Source organism: Eublepharis macularius, chromosome 5 (genome assembly GCF_028583425.1).
Source record: "Eublepharis macularius isolate TG4126 chromosome 5, MPM_Emac_v1.0, whole genome shotgun sequence".
In the NCBI taxonomy this organism is placed as follows: Eukaryota; Metazoa; Chordata; class Lepidosauria; order Squamata; family Eublepharidae; genus Eublepharis; species Eublepharis macularius.
This window is the reverse complement of record NC_072794.1, coordinates 76,763,744-76,780,506: the sequence shown is the minus strand read 5'-3', so window position 1 is coordinate 76,780,506 and position 16,763 is coordinate 76,763,744.

The following is a 16,763-nucleotide window of genomic DNA, read 5'->3' as shown; positions in this document are numbered from 1 at the left end:
ATGAAATTCATTTTTGAGCACCTTGTACTTTATAAATTATAAATTGTTAATATACAGAAACTGTTTACATTTAATTGACTGATAGCCCAGGGAGACTAGCATCCCTTTTGCCTTTAAGCCTAGGAACAAGCCAAACAAAATCCACCATCCATGTACACTGGCCAGTTAGGGACTCAAACTTTTGTTACCTTCTTAGGACTGTAAAAACAGAGTTTTTACAGAGCTTAAGAACAGAGTTTTTACAGCCAGGTGAGAGATGGTCTGAATTTATAATGAAGTGCCTGTTTTCAGAGCCAAAACAGACATGATACTGGGAACTCTTTGTATCAAATGAGTCTGGATTTGTTTTTTTTATGTTTTCCAAAAACCAGGTGAGAGTTGGCCTGGATTTTTGTTTGGTGAGTATTAGCTGTGAGTGTCTTTACTTTGCTGTTTATTGGTTCATTAGTTCCTATGCCTGCTGGTGGGAGAGATTTGCTTGGGAGACTAGAACGGGGTGAGAGATGGTGCCACTATTTACAGTGTGTTGGGTAGGGGTAGATACGGGGTAGGAGAAGAGCAGGCCAGGTAAGTGGAAGGGACACCAAAGGATTTGGCTTTGCGCAGACTGCGTGTGCAAAGGAGCACCACACTGCTGTCATAAGGTAAGTGCCAGGCCCCTCCCCCTCCTGGTGGGAGGGTATAGGGACCTGGCAACCCTATCTGTTTCTGAGAGAAAAAAAATCTTTCTGGGCAAAGCAGGCAACCTGTGTGGTAACCTGAATGGGGTTTTATTCTAGTTCAGTCAGACAATCTGTGTGAAGCCTGAACTGTTCATGTGATTTTGGTCAAAACAGGCAAGCTGTGTACAACCTGAGAGTATCTGTGTGGTATTCTAAGTCAGGCAAACTGTGTGTGCTCCTGGGGCAGTCTAGTGTATCTGAGAGAGTTATTACTCTATCCAAGTCAAGCAAACTCTGGGTGCGCCTGATAGAGAAAGTCTGTGTATATCTGATTGAGAGATTGATCTAACTAAATCAGGCAAGCTGTGTAGAAAGGCCTGAGTGAATCTAACTCTGTGTAGAGTTTATTCTGTTAGGGGAAAATTGTGTGGATATTACTTCATGTAATTGAGTCTGTGCAAATACCTTAAGATGAGATAACTCTTAAACCACCAAGATTAAGAACTATTCTTTCTTGACCCACCTTGACGCAACTATCTTGACCCATATACTTATTTCACCATATGGATCCTCTGACTCCAAAATTATCATCCCAAGGTTCAGAAGAGGCTGACAGAACTAAGAATGGTTGGACAGGCCATTGCCACTGAATATTTTTCTGACAGCTCCGAATGATATGCGGTATTGTAAGTCTACTTCAGTAATATTGAGGCCAATCCAGCCAATGATAAACACTTCTAAGCTCCAATGAAAAATTCAGGGATAGTTAAGCATGTGCTTTGCTCATCCATTCAAATCACTTAAACTTGAAATTACTAGCTTTGGCTTGATCATAACCATAGGTTTTCTCACAGAAAACAAGGCTTTTTATCCAAAGAGCAATTTCCTCCATCCCTATCCCACTCCAGCTCACTGACACCCCACCTCCACAATTTTCCTGGAAGTCCGTACAGCCAAACAGAACTGTCAGAAACACATACATTCCTCCAAAGATCGGAGAGCCTGTAAGTTTTTGGAGTTGTATGGTGGATACTAGCCAATAGTTTTCCCCCTGAAATATAGAAAAAAATAGATGGGTTCACAGGTTGTCACCTGATAAATTTTCAGTGTTGCAAGTGTAACCCTTGGTCCACTAGAGGGAGTTAAAGAGTTGGGGTATTCCTTATAAGGAAAAAAGGCACAATTTTCCCTGAGAGATTAGAGGGCCTGAAACTGCAGGAAGAAGCATTCTCACCTGAGAAGCACTCCTTTTTATGAACACTCTCTATTAATGTTTTAGAAACTCCTGTGAAAAACAGAAGACATCCCAACACAGAGCAGAGCTACAAGTTGTATTTCAAGGGACTGGCTAGACAGAAGTCAGAAAGACTAATACTCGGGTCTGGTTGAGTAAAACAGACCTGATTTGTTACATGATTGTTGTTGTATATGCATTATTAATATTCCAAATAAGATTTTTTCCCAAGTTGGTTCATTGTTATTTTTATAAATGCAAATGTCACAAGGTGGGATCACACTGTCATAGACATGAATTCTCCTAGTTCTTAAATTAGATATATATATTTATTTGATGTTGCTCCTTGAACTAAACAGGTTACACAAGTTCGCTTGAATCCATTTAAAAGCAATCAGCAAAGAAAATTTATCATATCATGAGCCAATTATCAGGGACAAAGGACAGCCATGGATATGTGAGCATACAAATTAGCAATGTCATCATGTCTACTACACTGCCATAATGATCATAGTGAAAATATTTTGTCTTGAATCCAGAACATGGTTTTGTTTCGTGTTATCAAAAATATGCCAATTTCAAAAAAGAGTTTATTATTATTTCCTTGACAGTCACCTCCTTAATTTACCATTGTGAAACTAAAAATGAACATAGAATTATAAAATGAGCCATTACTCAACTAATAAATGATGCAGCTGAACTGTATAAATATTAATAAATTATTCTTAGTACACAGGTGTCTGGTTTGTCATGAAGTTCTCATGCCTGAAGAATTATTGCTTTGAGTAGTATAATAACTTCCTATGTACTCACATTCACAGTCTTCCTGTAAATAGCATTCCTGCTCTGGAGAAGCTTGCGTTCTCTTAATATGCCTTAAGATAAATAGGACATCCCCTCCTTCTTCAAATATGCAACTTCTATTTAAAAAAAATCAAAAAATTATTCCAGTTCTCAAAAAGAGGATCTGAAGAATTTTGAACAGTTGTACAAAAATATTAGGTATGTGAGGAGGAAGAGAGGGCCTCAAGTCGTATGGCAATCCCTCATGGGGGTTTTCATGGCATGAGCCTAACAGAGGTGGTTTGCCATTGCCTGCCTCCGCAACAAGAAGAGTCACAGTATTAAACCAAAGAGAAAAGAGTAACTAGTGCTGTGACAAACTAACTAAAAAACTAACTATAAAAAAACTTATACCCAATAAAGCAGAAGTGAATTCATTGAAAACAATCTTGTTGGTTCTTATATAAGGGTCACACCTTAAAGACGCAGTATATACCAATACCTGGCAATTTCTGCACCAGTGGCCAATACTTATTTACTGTCCATTTATTAGCATTAGCTAACGGAGTGTAGTCTATGGCAAATGTTAATCTACTCTCCCTAGAACAACATTTGCAGTTTGGTCATGGATAATCATGAAGTTAATAATGTGGGAATTCCTTTAAGTTGTTTTTCAACCTGCAGTACAGACAATGTTTTTTACTTAATTAAAAGGAAATGTGGTAAATTATATCTTGGCAATACCACCTGAGTCATCAGACAGGATCTAAGAACACCTTTCGGGGTTCAGAGTAGGATAGCTGATGCTCCTCTGGTCCCGCATTTTGTGGAAGCCAAGCATAGAGACAGGGACATGCTTTTTATGGTATATGTTAGTAGATCCACAAGCCCAGGAACTATCAGGAGGGATCGCCTCAGAAAAGAGGCTTGGTGGATCTTTAAACTGAATACTGTTTCCCCAGAGGGTTTAAACATTAATAATGATTTGTCATGTTTCTAATTAATTTCTGTATGATTATACACATATCCTGGTAACCTGTCCCTTTAATTTATGTATTGGTTTGAGGGCTAATTTCCCTTGTTGGGCTAGTATAATTACAGGATGCAGACTTTACCTTATACTTGCCTGGAGGGAGTGATTGGAAAATGTTGGGGATATTGCTTTTGTTACATTGTATCTCATAGTTGTAAGTATGTCTATGACTGTTCATTTTGTTGTATTTTTATGTAAACAATGCAGACTTAGATAAATGTGTATTTATATTATTTTTCTACTTTGTAACTGCCAGGAAGAAGGATACTAGAAGTGGGACCTGAATGCTAGTACACCCGTAGCAGTTATAATTCAGAACAACAAAGTACTTACACAGCTCACAGGTGAAAAGAACTCAGAACAGAGTGTACTCTGCCAATCTAATATTAGGCTGGAAGTATGTTTATGTTACCTCAATTTACCCCTTAGTACTTTCTGCAGTCAAGCGATTAGTTTGGGATTCTCTCTTAAACATTTGTTTTTTATACTTTATTTAAATAAAACCTACATCAGGCTACAAATACTATCAACATTTAAAAAAGCAAGAAATCTTGTATTTCCATCTAATCCATAAAGAAAGGAGAATTTGCTACTCTAGTGGAGCAGCCAATCCTACATAGGTAGACTGCAATGTTTGTGGTAACTTAGATATTATAAGGAGACTTTGCCAAGAAAGGTCTGTTATTGCCCTAGTCTAGATCCAGAGGTTTGCTACAAAGTGTAGGAACTCTTGTAAGTCTCACTTACCTATATAAATACTTCAAAGGTCTTTTTATCTGAGCCAGATGGTCTCATAATAATTTCCGATCATCATTTCTTTGCTCTTCTTATTTCAATCCAAACAATTTCTACCCTGCCTGCCAAACTGTATATTGTATGACATTCCTTCTTTCTTCCGACACACTATGTCTGAATATTGGCATGCGTCCACCTGCCCTGTTATGTCTATCTTGTCTATAAACTTTCTGTTTAAGAACTGTATGATCCCACCTGTTTTTACTTTGATCCTGGTCTCTGTTAATCCTGTTACATAATATATTGATTAGTCATAAAGTGACAAAGAGAAATTCCACAGATTCCAGGAGAAAAGAACATGAGATGAAAATGGACTATCTTTTCTGTACTTTTCACCCATAAAATTAAAAAGCTGCCTTTGACTGAATTATATTGTATCTTGGTTGGCACAAAGACTTTATTTCAACATTTATAGATTTTTTAAATCCTTTTAACTTGTTTTAATCACAGAGTTTTTTTTCCAAATCCTTTGTATGCACCTAGTGGGCTATATGTTAATTTTTATTATATTTATTTAGAATAATTAGAAACCCACTTTTCTCCTGATAAAAGCCCACTTCATGTCTAATAATAAAGTAGTAATAGTAATAGTAATACTAATAGTAATAATAATAATAGCTTGGAGATAAAAAGTATGGTACAGTTTTCAATTCCTTAGAAGCAAATTGTTTATTTATTTTAGTGTTATTAAGCCACCAAGGATTACCCTTCTGTAAGCAACTTATTGGGAGCTAAGCATATTTAATCAGGTCTGGAAGAAGACAGTTGAAAGAAGCCAGGTTATTCACTGGCTATGGTGATGAATATTTTTATGTAGGACTGCAGAATGACTCTGCAATGACTCAACTCCAATGTTGTTTCCCCATCCATTTATTAGCCCATTCCCAACTTTCTCTTTTTCTTCTGGGGAGGGGTATGGCCCAGTGAAAGAGGATGTGCTTTATATGTGAAAGGTACCAGGTTCAGGGTCAAACTAGATGTGCAGGTTCCCCAGACCCAACTTGGGTTCCCTGCAAGCACACAGCAGCTGCGGGAAATAGCTGGTAAAAAAATAAAAGACAGCCCAAATGGCCTCAGAACACCAACACAGGGGGTGGGGGAGGGAAGGGCTCCTGCCTGATCCTTCAAGCCATTTTCCAAAATAGTGAGCAGGGTGTGTCTCTGTTTTTGCTGCTCCACACGGAATATTCTGTGCATGGGCAGCTGTGGGGAACCAGAGCTGGGTTTAGGGAACCCAACCCAACTCTTTAAAAACCTGCACATGTAGTTTAAGGGTCAAATTAGGTCTCACAGTAACTGTAGTGAAAAAGGATCAAGTAGTAGGTTATGTGAAAGACCTCTACATGCGACTATGGAGAGCTACTGCCAGTGTGTGACAGTAAATATTACGTTCAGAGAAGGCAGAACTGACCATGACAGACAAATTGTCTATCTCGGAATAGTCAATATCAGGGTAAGGTAGAAATCAATTACTAGACTTAAAAGTGCTTAGCTCTGGTTAGGTTGTGTACATGTTATAGATTTTAAAACATTTGAAGTGAGCACAATATACTTTCTAGCTACATCGTATTCCAGTCAAAGAATAGCTCCAAAAAAATATACCCATTTTCAGCTTCCTTTATTTTGTTGTATTTTCTCCTCCATTATAATTCATATTTGGTATTAAACTAAAGGATGTGCTGAGATGTTTTTTTCTTTGCTTTGTTTATAGCAGGAAGTGGTACAGCTCCATATCTCAGCCAAACTTAAAAGGTGCTTTTATGATAATACCATCAAAGAAGAGGCTGATTTCTTGAAATGGACAGTCCTGCAATTCTAAATATTTATTATGTTTTCTGCACTATTGTAATTCTTCCATGTCTCAAACAAAAAATATTACCAGTTCCACAGTCAAAAACACTCTTTTATAATTAATATTAGCTATACAGTATACTTTACTGTATATCAGGGATACCATAAAAACTCAGTATCCCTAAAATCTGGGTCAGTTTGGTAAGATTAGAGAATCTAGAATTTAGCCTGCCATTATTCCCTATAGGGAAAACTATTTGCGGTGTGGGACATTTTCCAAGCAAACCACCAAATTTGCAGGGAGCCTAATCCTTCCTGTCCACTACCCCCCCACACACAAGTTTCAGGAAGATTGGACCCAGGGGTCTAATTCTATGGACCCCTGAACAAGGTCCCTCCTGCCACTCTCCATTGTTTCCTACGGGGATTTCCAAGACTTTCCAGACAAAGAGAAAACATATAGGAACCTGGAGGAAATGGGATATTACCTGCAAATTGATGGATTACTTGCTGTACTGTTCGTTGAGAATTATTTAACTGGTCTTGGTATGTAAGTAATTGATTGGCATATGTTTGATGTTTAAATTTAACTTATGGCGTGTCATTAGTGTTGTTTGAAATTTGTTTCTCTAGATACTGTGGCCTGAGGAAAGATATTTTTGTTCTGAAACGAGAAAGTGAAAACTGCCGGCTTATGCTCGTTGCCATTTTCTTAGCACTGTAATTCCTGACATCGCTATTGAAGATTATACATCTGTACCACAGCCGCAACGGTTGTTACCATCTTGGAACATCATCTATCTCTAGTGCTGTAAGATTACATGGCCCGATTGTAGCCGCCACGGTTGTTATCACCTCGGAATGCCAGTGACTTATTATGGTCTCATTGGAACTGAAATATTATTTTTTGTACTATATTGGAGTCCCTTTTGAATGTCTTACCTTGATGCTTACCGTTGATAATTAAGTACTGTATTCATTGTGGACCAATTCTGATACCACAATTATATCTTGTATTCTCATTACGCCTTGGTTCACTTCCTTTCTTCTTGTTGGTATCAATTGTTGAGGAAGTGTATATCCCCCCTTTGTTGGTGAAAGAGAAAACTTAAGCAATGGCAACCCCGGGCCAAAAACCACTCCCATTGCATGTCCCACTCTCAAAGCAAGCTGAGCCAACAAAGCCTAACAGAACCAAACTACAGCAACGAACCAATGTCAAACCAGAGAATCCCATATCAAACCAGGAATCTCAAACTGAAACAAGGGGGGGGTGAGGCTCACTGGACAAGCTTGGAATTTAAAAGGTGTCCAGTGGTGGCTTGAAGGGCTCTTTTGGAGCTTGGGGGTGGAGGTGGGATGGGAATCCAAAGCCCTCTCAGAAAAAAGCAGGCCACTGAGGTAGAACAGCAGAGAACAAGAGGGCAATGGAGTGAAGTGGCTCGATGTGCCAAGGCAAGCCCCATGGTAGGAGAGCAGGACAAGCAAGACCAGTGGAGAACAGGAGGCAGCAGGCAGAGAGGCTTGGAAAAGAATCAGCTGGGAGCCTGAGGAAGGATGAGCGCATGGGCTGAGGGAGACAGTCTTGCCTCTCCATCCCATGCCTGGAAAGAAAAATAAAACTTGGAGAAGCCAGCATGCAGCCTTTGCCAGATTAAATTGAATTAACTTGGTCTAATCCAGCCCATCAGTATGTGGTTTCCTGGACCTGATCTGCGATCCTCTCTTTTGAACCAGCATAGCCAGAGAGATCTCCAGGCCTCACCTGGATGTTGGCAACCCTATTCAACACCTCCCTCCCCCCCTTTTTTTTAGATATGGTAATCAGAATTGCACACAGTATTCCAAATTAGGCTGCATCATAGATTTATACAGTGGCATAATACTGGCAGTTTTATTTTCAATCCCTTTCCTAATAATCCCCAGCACAGAATTTGCCTTTTTAACTGCTTTAGCTCACTGAACTGACACTACCCATTATTATCTGAAGATCTCTTTCCCTCTCATTAAATTCATTTGCCACATTGTTGCCCTCCCCTAATTTGTGGAGATCCTCCTAGAGCTCCTTACAGTCAGCCTTGGCTTTCACTATCCTGTATAACTTGGTGTCATCTGCAGACTTGGCCACTACACTCCTCCCCCTTAGTTCCTGATCATTTATGAACAGATTAAATAGTACTGGCCCTAATACTAATCCTTGTGGGACCCACTGCTCACTTCCCCCTATTGTGAGAACTGTCCATTTCTCCCTACTTTTTGCTTCCTATCATTTAACCAATTTTAATCCATAAAGGACCCATCTTCTTATCCCATGTGTGCTAAGCTTACTCAGGAGTAAGCCTTTTGAAAGTCCAAGTATGTAATTTCTACAGGTAACCGTTATCTACCTGTTTGCTCATTTTCTCAAAGAATTCAAAGGTTTGTGAGGCAGGCCTTCCCTTTGCAGAAGCCATGTTGATTTTCCCTAAGCAGGCTTTGATCCTCTATGTGCTTAATAATTCTCTCTTTGATTACATTTCTACTGATTTGCCTGGAACAGACATTAGGCTAACTGCGGCTTTCCTATATCTCTGCCAGGGCTCATTTCAAGGGGGAACGCACCAGAATGGCATTCCAGAACATCTGAAAAGAGGTCACGTGGGTTTTGGCCCCGCTCATGTGATTCCTTTTCCTCCCCACTGCCTCCCCACTGCCCGTGTCTCTAGCAGCAGGCAGTGGCGGAGGCAGCAACAGTTGCCGCACCACCACCATGCCGTCACCACCTCCTGGATTCCTTGCTAGGAACCCGGGGTGGGCATGGCCACGCGGGAGGCAGCTGTGTGGTGGGCAGCCGTGCAGGGGGGTGGCCGTGCAGGAGGGGTGGCCATGTGGCCCATCCTCAAGGCCTGCAAGCGTTGAGAGCTCTGCAGAGGAGGGTAAGATGCTTTGAGTTCATTATGCTTCATTCGTGACTGAGTGAGAGAGAGAGAGAGAGAGAGAGAGAGAGAGAGAGAGAGAGAGAGAGAGAGAGAGAGAAAGTGAGTGAGTACAAGCTGGGCTACTGAGGCTGGCTCTCCAAAGAAGGGTAAGCTGCTTTGAATTCATTTTGCTTTATTTTCATTTGTGACTCGTGAGTGAGTGAGAGAGAGAGAGTGAGTGAGTGCAAGCCAGGCAGCTGGCAATGGCTCTCCAGAGGAGGGTAAGCTGCTTTGAGTTCATTCTGCTTTATTTTCATTCTGACTTGTGCATAAGAGAGAGAAATTGTTGCCAGCCCCCCCCTCCTGTTATGGAGCCCACTCTGAACTGTGCCAGTTTCCTGCTCTGCTGTTGGAGGCTCTGCCAAAGACTCTGTTAGGGGCAGCATTGCCTATGCCTACTTCCTACCTCTCTACTAGTATGGACTGTGTTCACCAATGCCTGTTTCCTGCCTCCTTGGACACCTACCCCATCTGGGCCCAGAGCCATGCCACTAGCAGCACAGTGCCAGCTGGAGGGACCCTCCGCGAGCCTGGCCAGGCACCCCCTGGTCAGTTCCCAAGGGGAGTTCCTTGCAGGACGGTCACTGGGTCTGCCCTCACCACTAGGCAGTCTGCTAGCCAGCCCGCAAGATGTGCCAAGGAAGAAGCCATGTTCCCAGGCAGCAGAAATTCACCATGGACGAGAGCCAGTTTGGTGTAGTGGTTAAGAGCACGGGACTCTAATCTGGAGAGCCGGGTTTGATTCCCCACTCCTCCACAAAGCCAGCTGGGTGACCTTGGGCGAGTCACAGTTCTCTTGAGCTCTCTTAGCCCCACCCACCTCACAGGGTGATTGTTGTGGGGTAATAATAACACTTTGTAAACCGCTCTGAGTGGGCATTAAGTTGTCCTGAAGGGCGGTATATAAATCAAATGTTATTATTATTATTATTATTATTGCTCTGAGGCTGCCATTTCAAGACCAGGCTCCTGTCATGTTCACGGAGCCCAGCCTCACCCTGATATGCAAATTGCTGGAAGCTGCCCTGAGATGGAAGCTACGTGCCGGCTGTCCAGAACACCTAATGGACCTAATACAACCACCACATTCCAGAACAGATTCCATCAAGACAACTCCAGCTTCCTGACAGATTCGATCAACCCGCCTGGCACTCCCCTCCCCTCCTTTGTCCCCTCTTCCCGAGGTGTCACAATCATACATTCAGACCCTAAAGTGGCCCATTAGCGATAGTTATAGGACCATCAAGCTTTCGTTTCCCCTCCTGAGAACCACATGGAAGGCCCTCGCCTCAGGGTATGTTTTTGGGTACTTAAGCAGGCCCTGCTTGCCATGAGGTGCGTGTCATTCCTCTCCCGACCCCAACCGGGTGCGCCATTCCTCTCCTGACCCCCGACCATCACTCTGTGTGTCTAGTGCAGGCGTTAGATATCACCCCGCTTTGCTGCTGTTTCTCTGCTTCTCACCGTGATCAGGTAACATATTGCCCCGCTTCTTCAATCTCAAGTGGGTTCCCTGTTAATGCAAACGGCTCTATTTTTCCACTCTTTATTTACCAGCTCTTGTATGTTTCTTGCTTGTATGTGCTATTGTAGGCTTATGCAACACCTTAGTAAACACGTTTTGTACTGATTAGTCATTGCCTCTTTATTGCGTGAGTAATCTGAAGTACGGACTCTGGTATACATTGGTAAAGATCCGCACTTAAGCCAGACGGCATGCTAATTTCCCCATAAAATAGCAGTTCTGGTAACAAGAGACAGGGAGAGTGAGTGAGTGCAAGCAGGGCTGCCGGGGCTGACTCTCCAGAGGAGGGTAAGCTGCTTTGAGTTCATTCTGCTTTATTTTCAGGAAATACCTGGAGATTTTGGGGGAAAGGGGCCTGTGGGTGTTGCCTTCTGACACACTTCTGGTGATGTCAGTAGGTGTGGCATATGCTAATGGGATATGCTAATGAGTTATGCTAATGAATTCCTGCAGTTCTTTTTCTACGAAATGACCCCTCTGCCAACTGAATGTACCATGTCATGGATCTGATGAAGTGGGCTCTGGCCTGAGATGAAAGTAACTTACATTTCTTACTGGTAACATCTCTCTAGGGGAACTCAGAGCAGAAGAAGGGAGCTACCACTTTTGTCACTTTCTTACCAGCCTTTTCATACTTACTGCCTACTTTCATCCTTGACTCTGGCTCCCAAAAGTTTATGCCGTAATAAATCTGTTAGTTTTTAGTGTGTTGTAAAATTCTTTAGTTTGGCTGTCACACACTAACAGAGCTACCCCTCTGGCATTTGCCTTTGTCTCATTTTATTTGATACATGTTCCATATATAATTATATATTTAAGCACCTTCTAATAGTTTCTTTTGCACACATCATAACCATAAAAGGTGAGGGTGAAGTCTTCAGTTTGTACTGTATAGTTGTGTGTGTGTGTGTGTGTGTGTGTGTATTCTTTATACTGCATCTGAAAACTGTTCTTTGCATTCCCCTTTATACACAGATGGGTACATGTAATTGGAAATTACCGTTTCATGGGCTCATTACCTAGTGAAAGTTAAAATCTGTGATAAGAATCTATACTGCAAAGCCAAACTAATAAGTATTCTAATCCTATTTGTGAAAGAAGGAAAAGAAAATCAGCAGGGAATTTATCTGCCTACATTTGCAACTCTCTGTTGTTTTAATTAAATCTAAATGACTTTGTATTATACAATTTAGAAATCTGTTGCACTACATATTTAACTGTAATTTTAATTCTGTAACAATAATCCATTGAATTGTTAATAGCCAAAAAGATTCTGTAGGAAATTTTTTACACATAAACACATTAATTGTTAATAGAACATCACTGTATCTTTAACATAGGTAAGACCTCCCCTATTTTTAGAAATTGAATATTCTAAGCAGAATATTCTAAGCCCAGATTTCCTGGGATGGGGATTCTGTCTTGAAGAGAAAAATAAATAGGGTATAAATGTTTCTAGGGTTAAAACGGCTCACAGCATGATCCTATCCTTGAAAGTCTCTGAGGTGCAGTAAACATGTCAGATTAGAACTGGAGTGACCCTGTTTGAAATCTGTACTCAGGCATGAAACTTTCTAGGTAATATTGGACCAGACACACTCTCTCAGTCTAACCCACCAAACAGGGTTCTTGTTGTAAGGATAAGATGGCAGACAGGACAGCCATACCAATGAGCTCACTACCCTGAGCTCATTGGAGGAAGAGTGGGATAAATCTTTGGCTTATGCTCAGTGGGCAGGAATGATTTTTCCCAAATTCCCAAATGTTATTGAATCTGAAAGATATGTTGGCAAAGTTAATAATGTATTTAATCAAATGCAAGGCTGTTTTTTTCAGGTATGCCATAAAAAGAGGAGGTCTTCTTAAGTTCACATACATATATATTTAGTAATTTTAAAAAATGTGTATAACTTTTGGGGAGGAGGGTAGTCTTGCATTCAGGGTTATCTTTCTTTTGAGTAAATCTTGTATATGCTAGCACAGCAACACATTTGTGCTGTGAGATATAGTGGGGGTAAAGTAGTCAGAATAGTGTAATATCTAGGTTTGTATCACAGGATATCTGCTAAGGCCCATTAGGGGTGTGCAAAATGAAGAAATGAGCCGGAAATGCACCCAGAAATCTCTGTTTTATCTCAATAAAGCAGCTTCTGGGACTGTGAACCAAATTTGGGAAACCAAATTATAATAACACCCACCAAAAAGTTTCTGTGTTGTATTTCGGTTCTTACCTCACAGCAGCGGCAGAATCAGGCAGGCGGGCACTGGGCTCACAGGAGAGCATCTTGTTTTCCTTAATGTTATTTATCAGTTAACTCTGCTGGCTGGAAGAGGGAATGTGCATGAGAGCATCTTTTTCATGTTGCTACTCAGGCAATGGCATTGTCTCCCTGCCAAGTAGGTCCTCACAAGGAAAGAACCCTTCTCACCCTTCAGCTTTGGAAATGTTTGGAAGGCAGAATGTGCAAACTTTAATCATAGGCTGCAATTCTAAAGACAATTTCCTGGGAGTAAGTACTATTGAATAACATGGGACTTACATCTGAGTAGACCTATTAGGATTGCTTCCCCCCCATCCATCATCCACCAAAACATTATTTAAAAAGAAATTCTGCACATCAAACTTGTATCAACTCCCCTGTGAGCCATTTGCCTTTTCAGGCCCTTCAAAAACAATCCTGTCTACTTACAGCAAAAGGAGAACTTGAGAAAAGCTCTTCTTTTCACACAAGGAATATTAAAAATATGTGTGCAGTATTCTGAACATAGTGTGGAATCACTGATTCTGAACCATTTTCCTGATAAGCCTGTGACCCACAGAATCTATGTGAGGTTGTTAATTTATGTACAGGACTATGGACAATGTCTATTTATCTACAGGACTATGGAGATTACTGGCTGCTATGACTGGAATGTGGTCCTCTCTCTTCTTTGTCTGCTCCTATCTTTTTCTGGTAAATGGGATAGTTGCAGACTGCTTGCCTGCATTGGGCACTTTAAGGAATTTGAATGCTGTCTGAGGGAAGCATTTCAGGAGGCATTTATTTCTGCCTCCTTACCTATAGGACCATGGATATCTTTACAAGAGGTCTACCATGGGCTCCTCCAGGCAGCATGTTTGTTTATTATGAATATGAATCAGAAGGGATATGGAAGGATCTGGTGGCATTATTATGGTATTCATAACATTATAGAGGTTGGTTAGTAAAATTCCCACATGGCTAATATAATGTGTAGGAGAATTGGCAGGAAGCTGTGGTGCTGTCTGTAGGTGATAATAGCTACTACTTCATGTTTTATCTAGTATATTAGAGCATTTAAAGCACACAGCACCTCAGTAATTTTACAATGACCTTGTCAGATAGTCAATTATTAAAATATTAAAAGACAATTAAGAGATAATAGTTAGAGTCTACATAAAAAGAGGAGACAAAAGCTAAACTTCCATGAGAGATGGATTCTTTAGTTTCTGGAATGTCAGTCATGGAATGAATACTGAGAACTGCTTGAATAATCCCAGCTTTTTAAAAACTTGTATTTGACTATGAGTTCAAAATTTAGTGATATAATCAAACAAATAATGATGTAATAAAAATGAATTTATATTAAAGCTATTGATATTTTTATGATAAAAGATAATTGACGGAAGAATGGTATAGGAGTGTGAAGGAATATGTACTCTTGAAATGTGAATATATTGTGGCATGAATGGGAAAGAATTCAAGGAGGTTTATGGCTGTCTTTAAGTTGCCATTAATTCTGAGATAATGGATGAAATGTAATCAGGTCCATAGCCTCTTTATAGGCAGAAGAGTATTAAAGCAAGGGTGTAGAAAGCCAAGTATCTAGGTACAGACCTGGTTTAAATATGGCATTTGCAAGGCAAAAAAAGCTCATGATCTAACTTAAAACCTGTACTGAACAGTTAGGTATCCATGGACCCTGTGGATATTGTGTAGAATAAGCACACGTGATTTCTTTGCATGGATTGTAGCACAGTTTAAATGATATTCTGAGCTTATATGAAATGACACAAGAAAACTCTTTTTGGACTAGAGAGCATAATGTTTAAATCCAGCCAATTAGCCAGTTGATTAATGTTTAAATCAAGCTGGTTTGAGAAGAGGTGAACATTAGGCTGGAGCTAAAGTATTATCAAGTCACCATAGAGCAGAAATGGTGCAAGATTCATGCTTGTACAAGGATGTCATGGACCAATCCACTATAGTACTTATTTGTCCAGCGCTGATTGACTGATCTCTGTTTCCTACCATACACTTTCACAAAAAGCATGGCTAATTATAGTATATGTTGATTACTTCAAACTGTACTCTGGGGACTGCTGGTATTCTCTAGCTTATCTGGGCTTTCCCAACTAAGCTTCCCTGAAAGACAGCACTGTTGTAGACCTTGTACAGGAATGTGTGTTTTAGAGCACACAATCACTTCATACAGTACTAACTCACATACAAAAACTCTGGCTAGCATCCTGTGTGAAATCAGTGTGCATCCTAGAACATTCACCAGAATCTCCTGCGAAGTTCAAGGTTTTTGCAGCAGATGTTCAAGCATTCCTTAGCAGACCCCTGTGAAGGCTTAGCAAATCCCTGGTATCGGCATGAGGGGTGTGTGTGATGGCTTATGTTGTACAACACTCTGGATTTTTCAAGTGTTATGTGTGTCTCTTATGACAATTATGATACAGGCAAATATACTCATACTGAAAAAAGCAAGCATCCAGATCGATCTAAAAAATGCACCATAGTACAGACACCATAATTATGTTCTTCATACTGGGCTAGATACTGTTATTTTAAATTTTCTCACAAGCAAGGCATGGTCACTACACTTTCAGGATGTAATTGAGAAACAGATAGCATGTATCAAATAGTGTGGAGTGGGGTTGAAGAAATTCAATGCTGACCTGGGCGTGCATGACAGTACAGATGAGGAAAGGCTTCTGCCATTCTAATGTATGTCCGGGTATGTCCACACATCTGACATCTGACTCTATTTTAATCATGTCCCAAAATGTGTTGCCTTAGTTTCAAGAACTCAGTAATGAGCTAGATCATGATCCACAGACAAACAAAAATACTTTTTAATTTTTTAAATACGTTTAAAATATATATTTTTTAAAAAAAAGACAAGCAAAGAGAGTGTGTGTGTACATGATCCAGTGCTTTGGAGAGGCTTTATGCATGGTGGGAGTGAAGGAGTTGCCAGTTCTGCTCAATAGTATAATAACATGCCAAATTAAAAAAGCTAAGCTGTTTTAGAGAAAATCGTACCATAGGTGCTGCCAGAGAAGCTGCTAACAATCTTTCAGCCAAAATTGTACAATACAGTACCACAAATAAGTTGAAATCCCACATGTTTAGAAAAACATTGTGGTTGGCTTTAAAAATAAAGTTTAGCAGTGCATTGTTTCATGGAAAAAATATTGGTAAATGTACAGCTGTAGGCAAGTTTCCTCTCATTGCCATGTTACAAATTCAGGCTCTGATCCAACTGAAATTAGTTATGACTAACTTTGAAATCATTGGATAATTAACATTAATATTATTTCCATGGTTGTCGGTGAGATATGCAGTACAGTCCTATCTATATTTACTCAGAAGAAAGCACCACCATGTGGGGCTTCTCTAATGTAAATATCCAATGGGGTTACAGCCTCACAGAACAATCCTATCCATAGTTACTTAGAGATAAGTCCTGTTTTCAGTGGCATTTACTCCCAAATAATTGTGTGTAGGATTGCAGTCAGAGTCATAAATAATTTTAGCTGGACTAGGGCCCAAATGTAAACTAAAGCTTGGTAAGTAAGTTGATTGAAAACAAAATATTCCATGAAATATTTTTTAAAGTTTGAAATCACAACCCTATGCTCACTTCAGGGATGCTTACACTAAATGGGGAGTAGCCAAATAAGTGAAGACCTGTCTATATTCTTCAGAAAAAGGTAACATAATGATGTACTTGT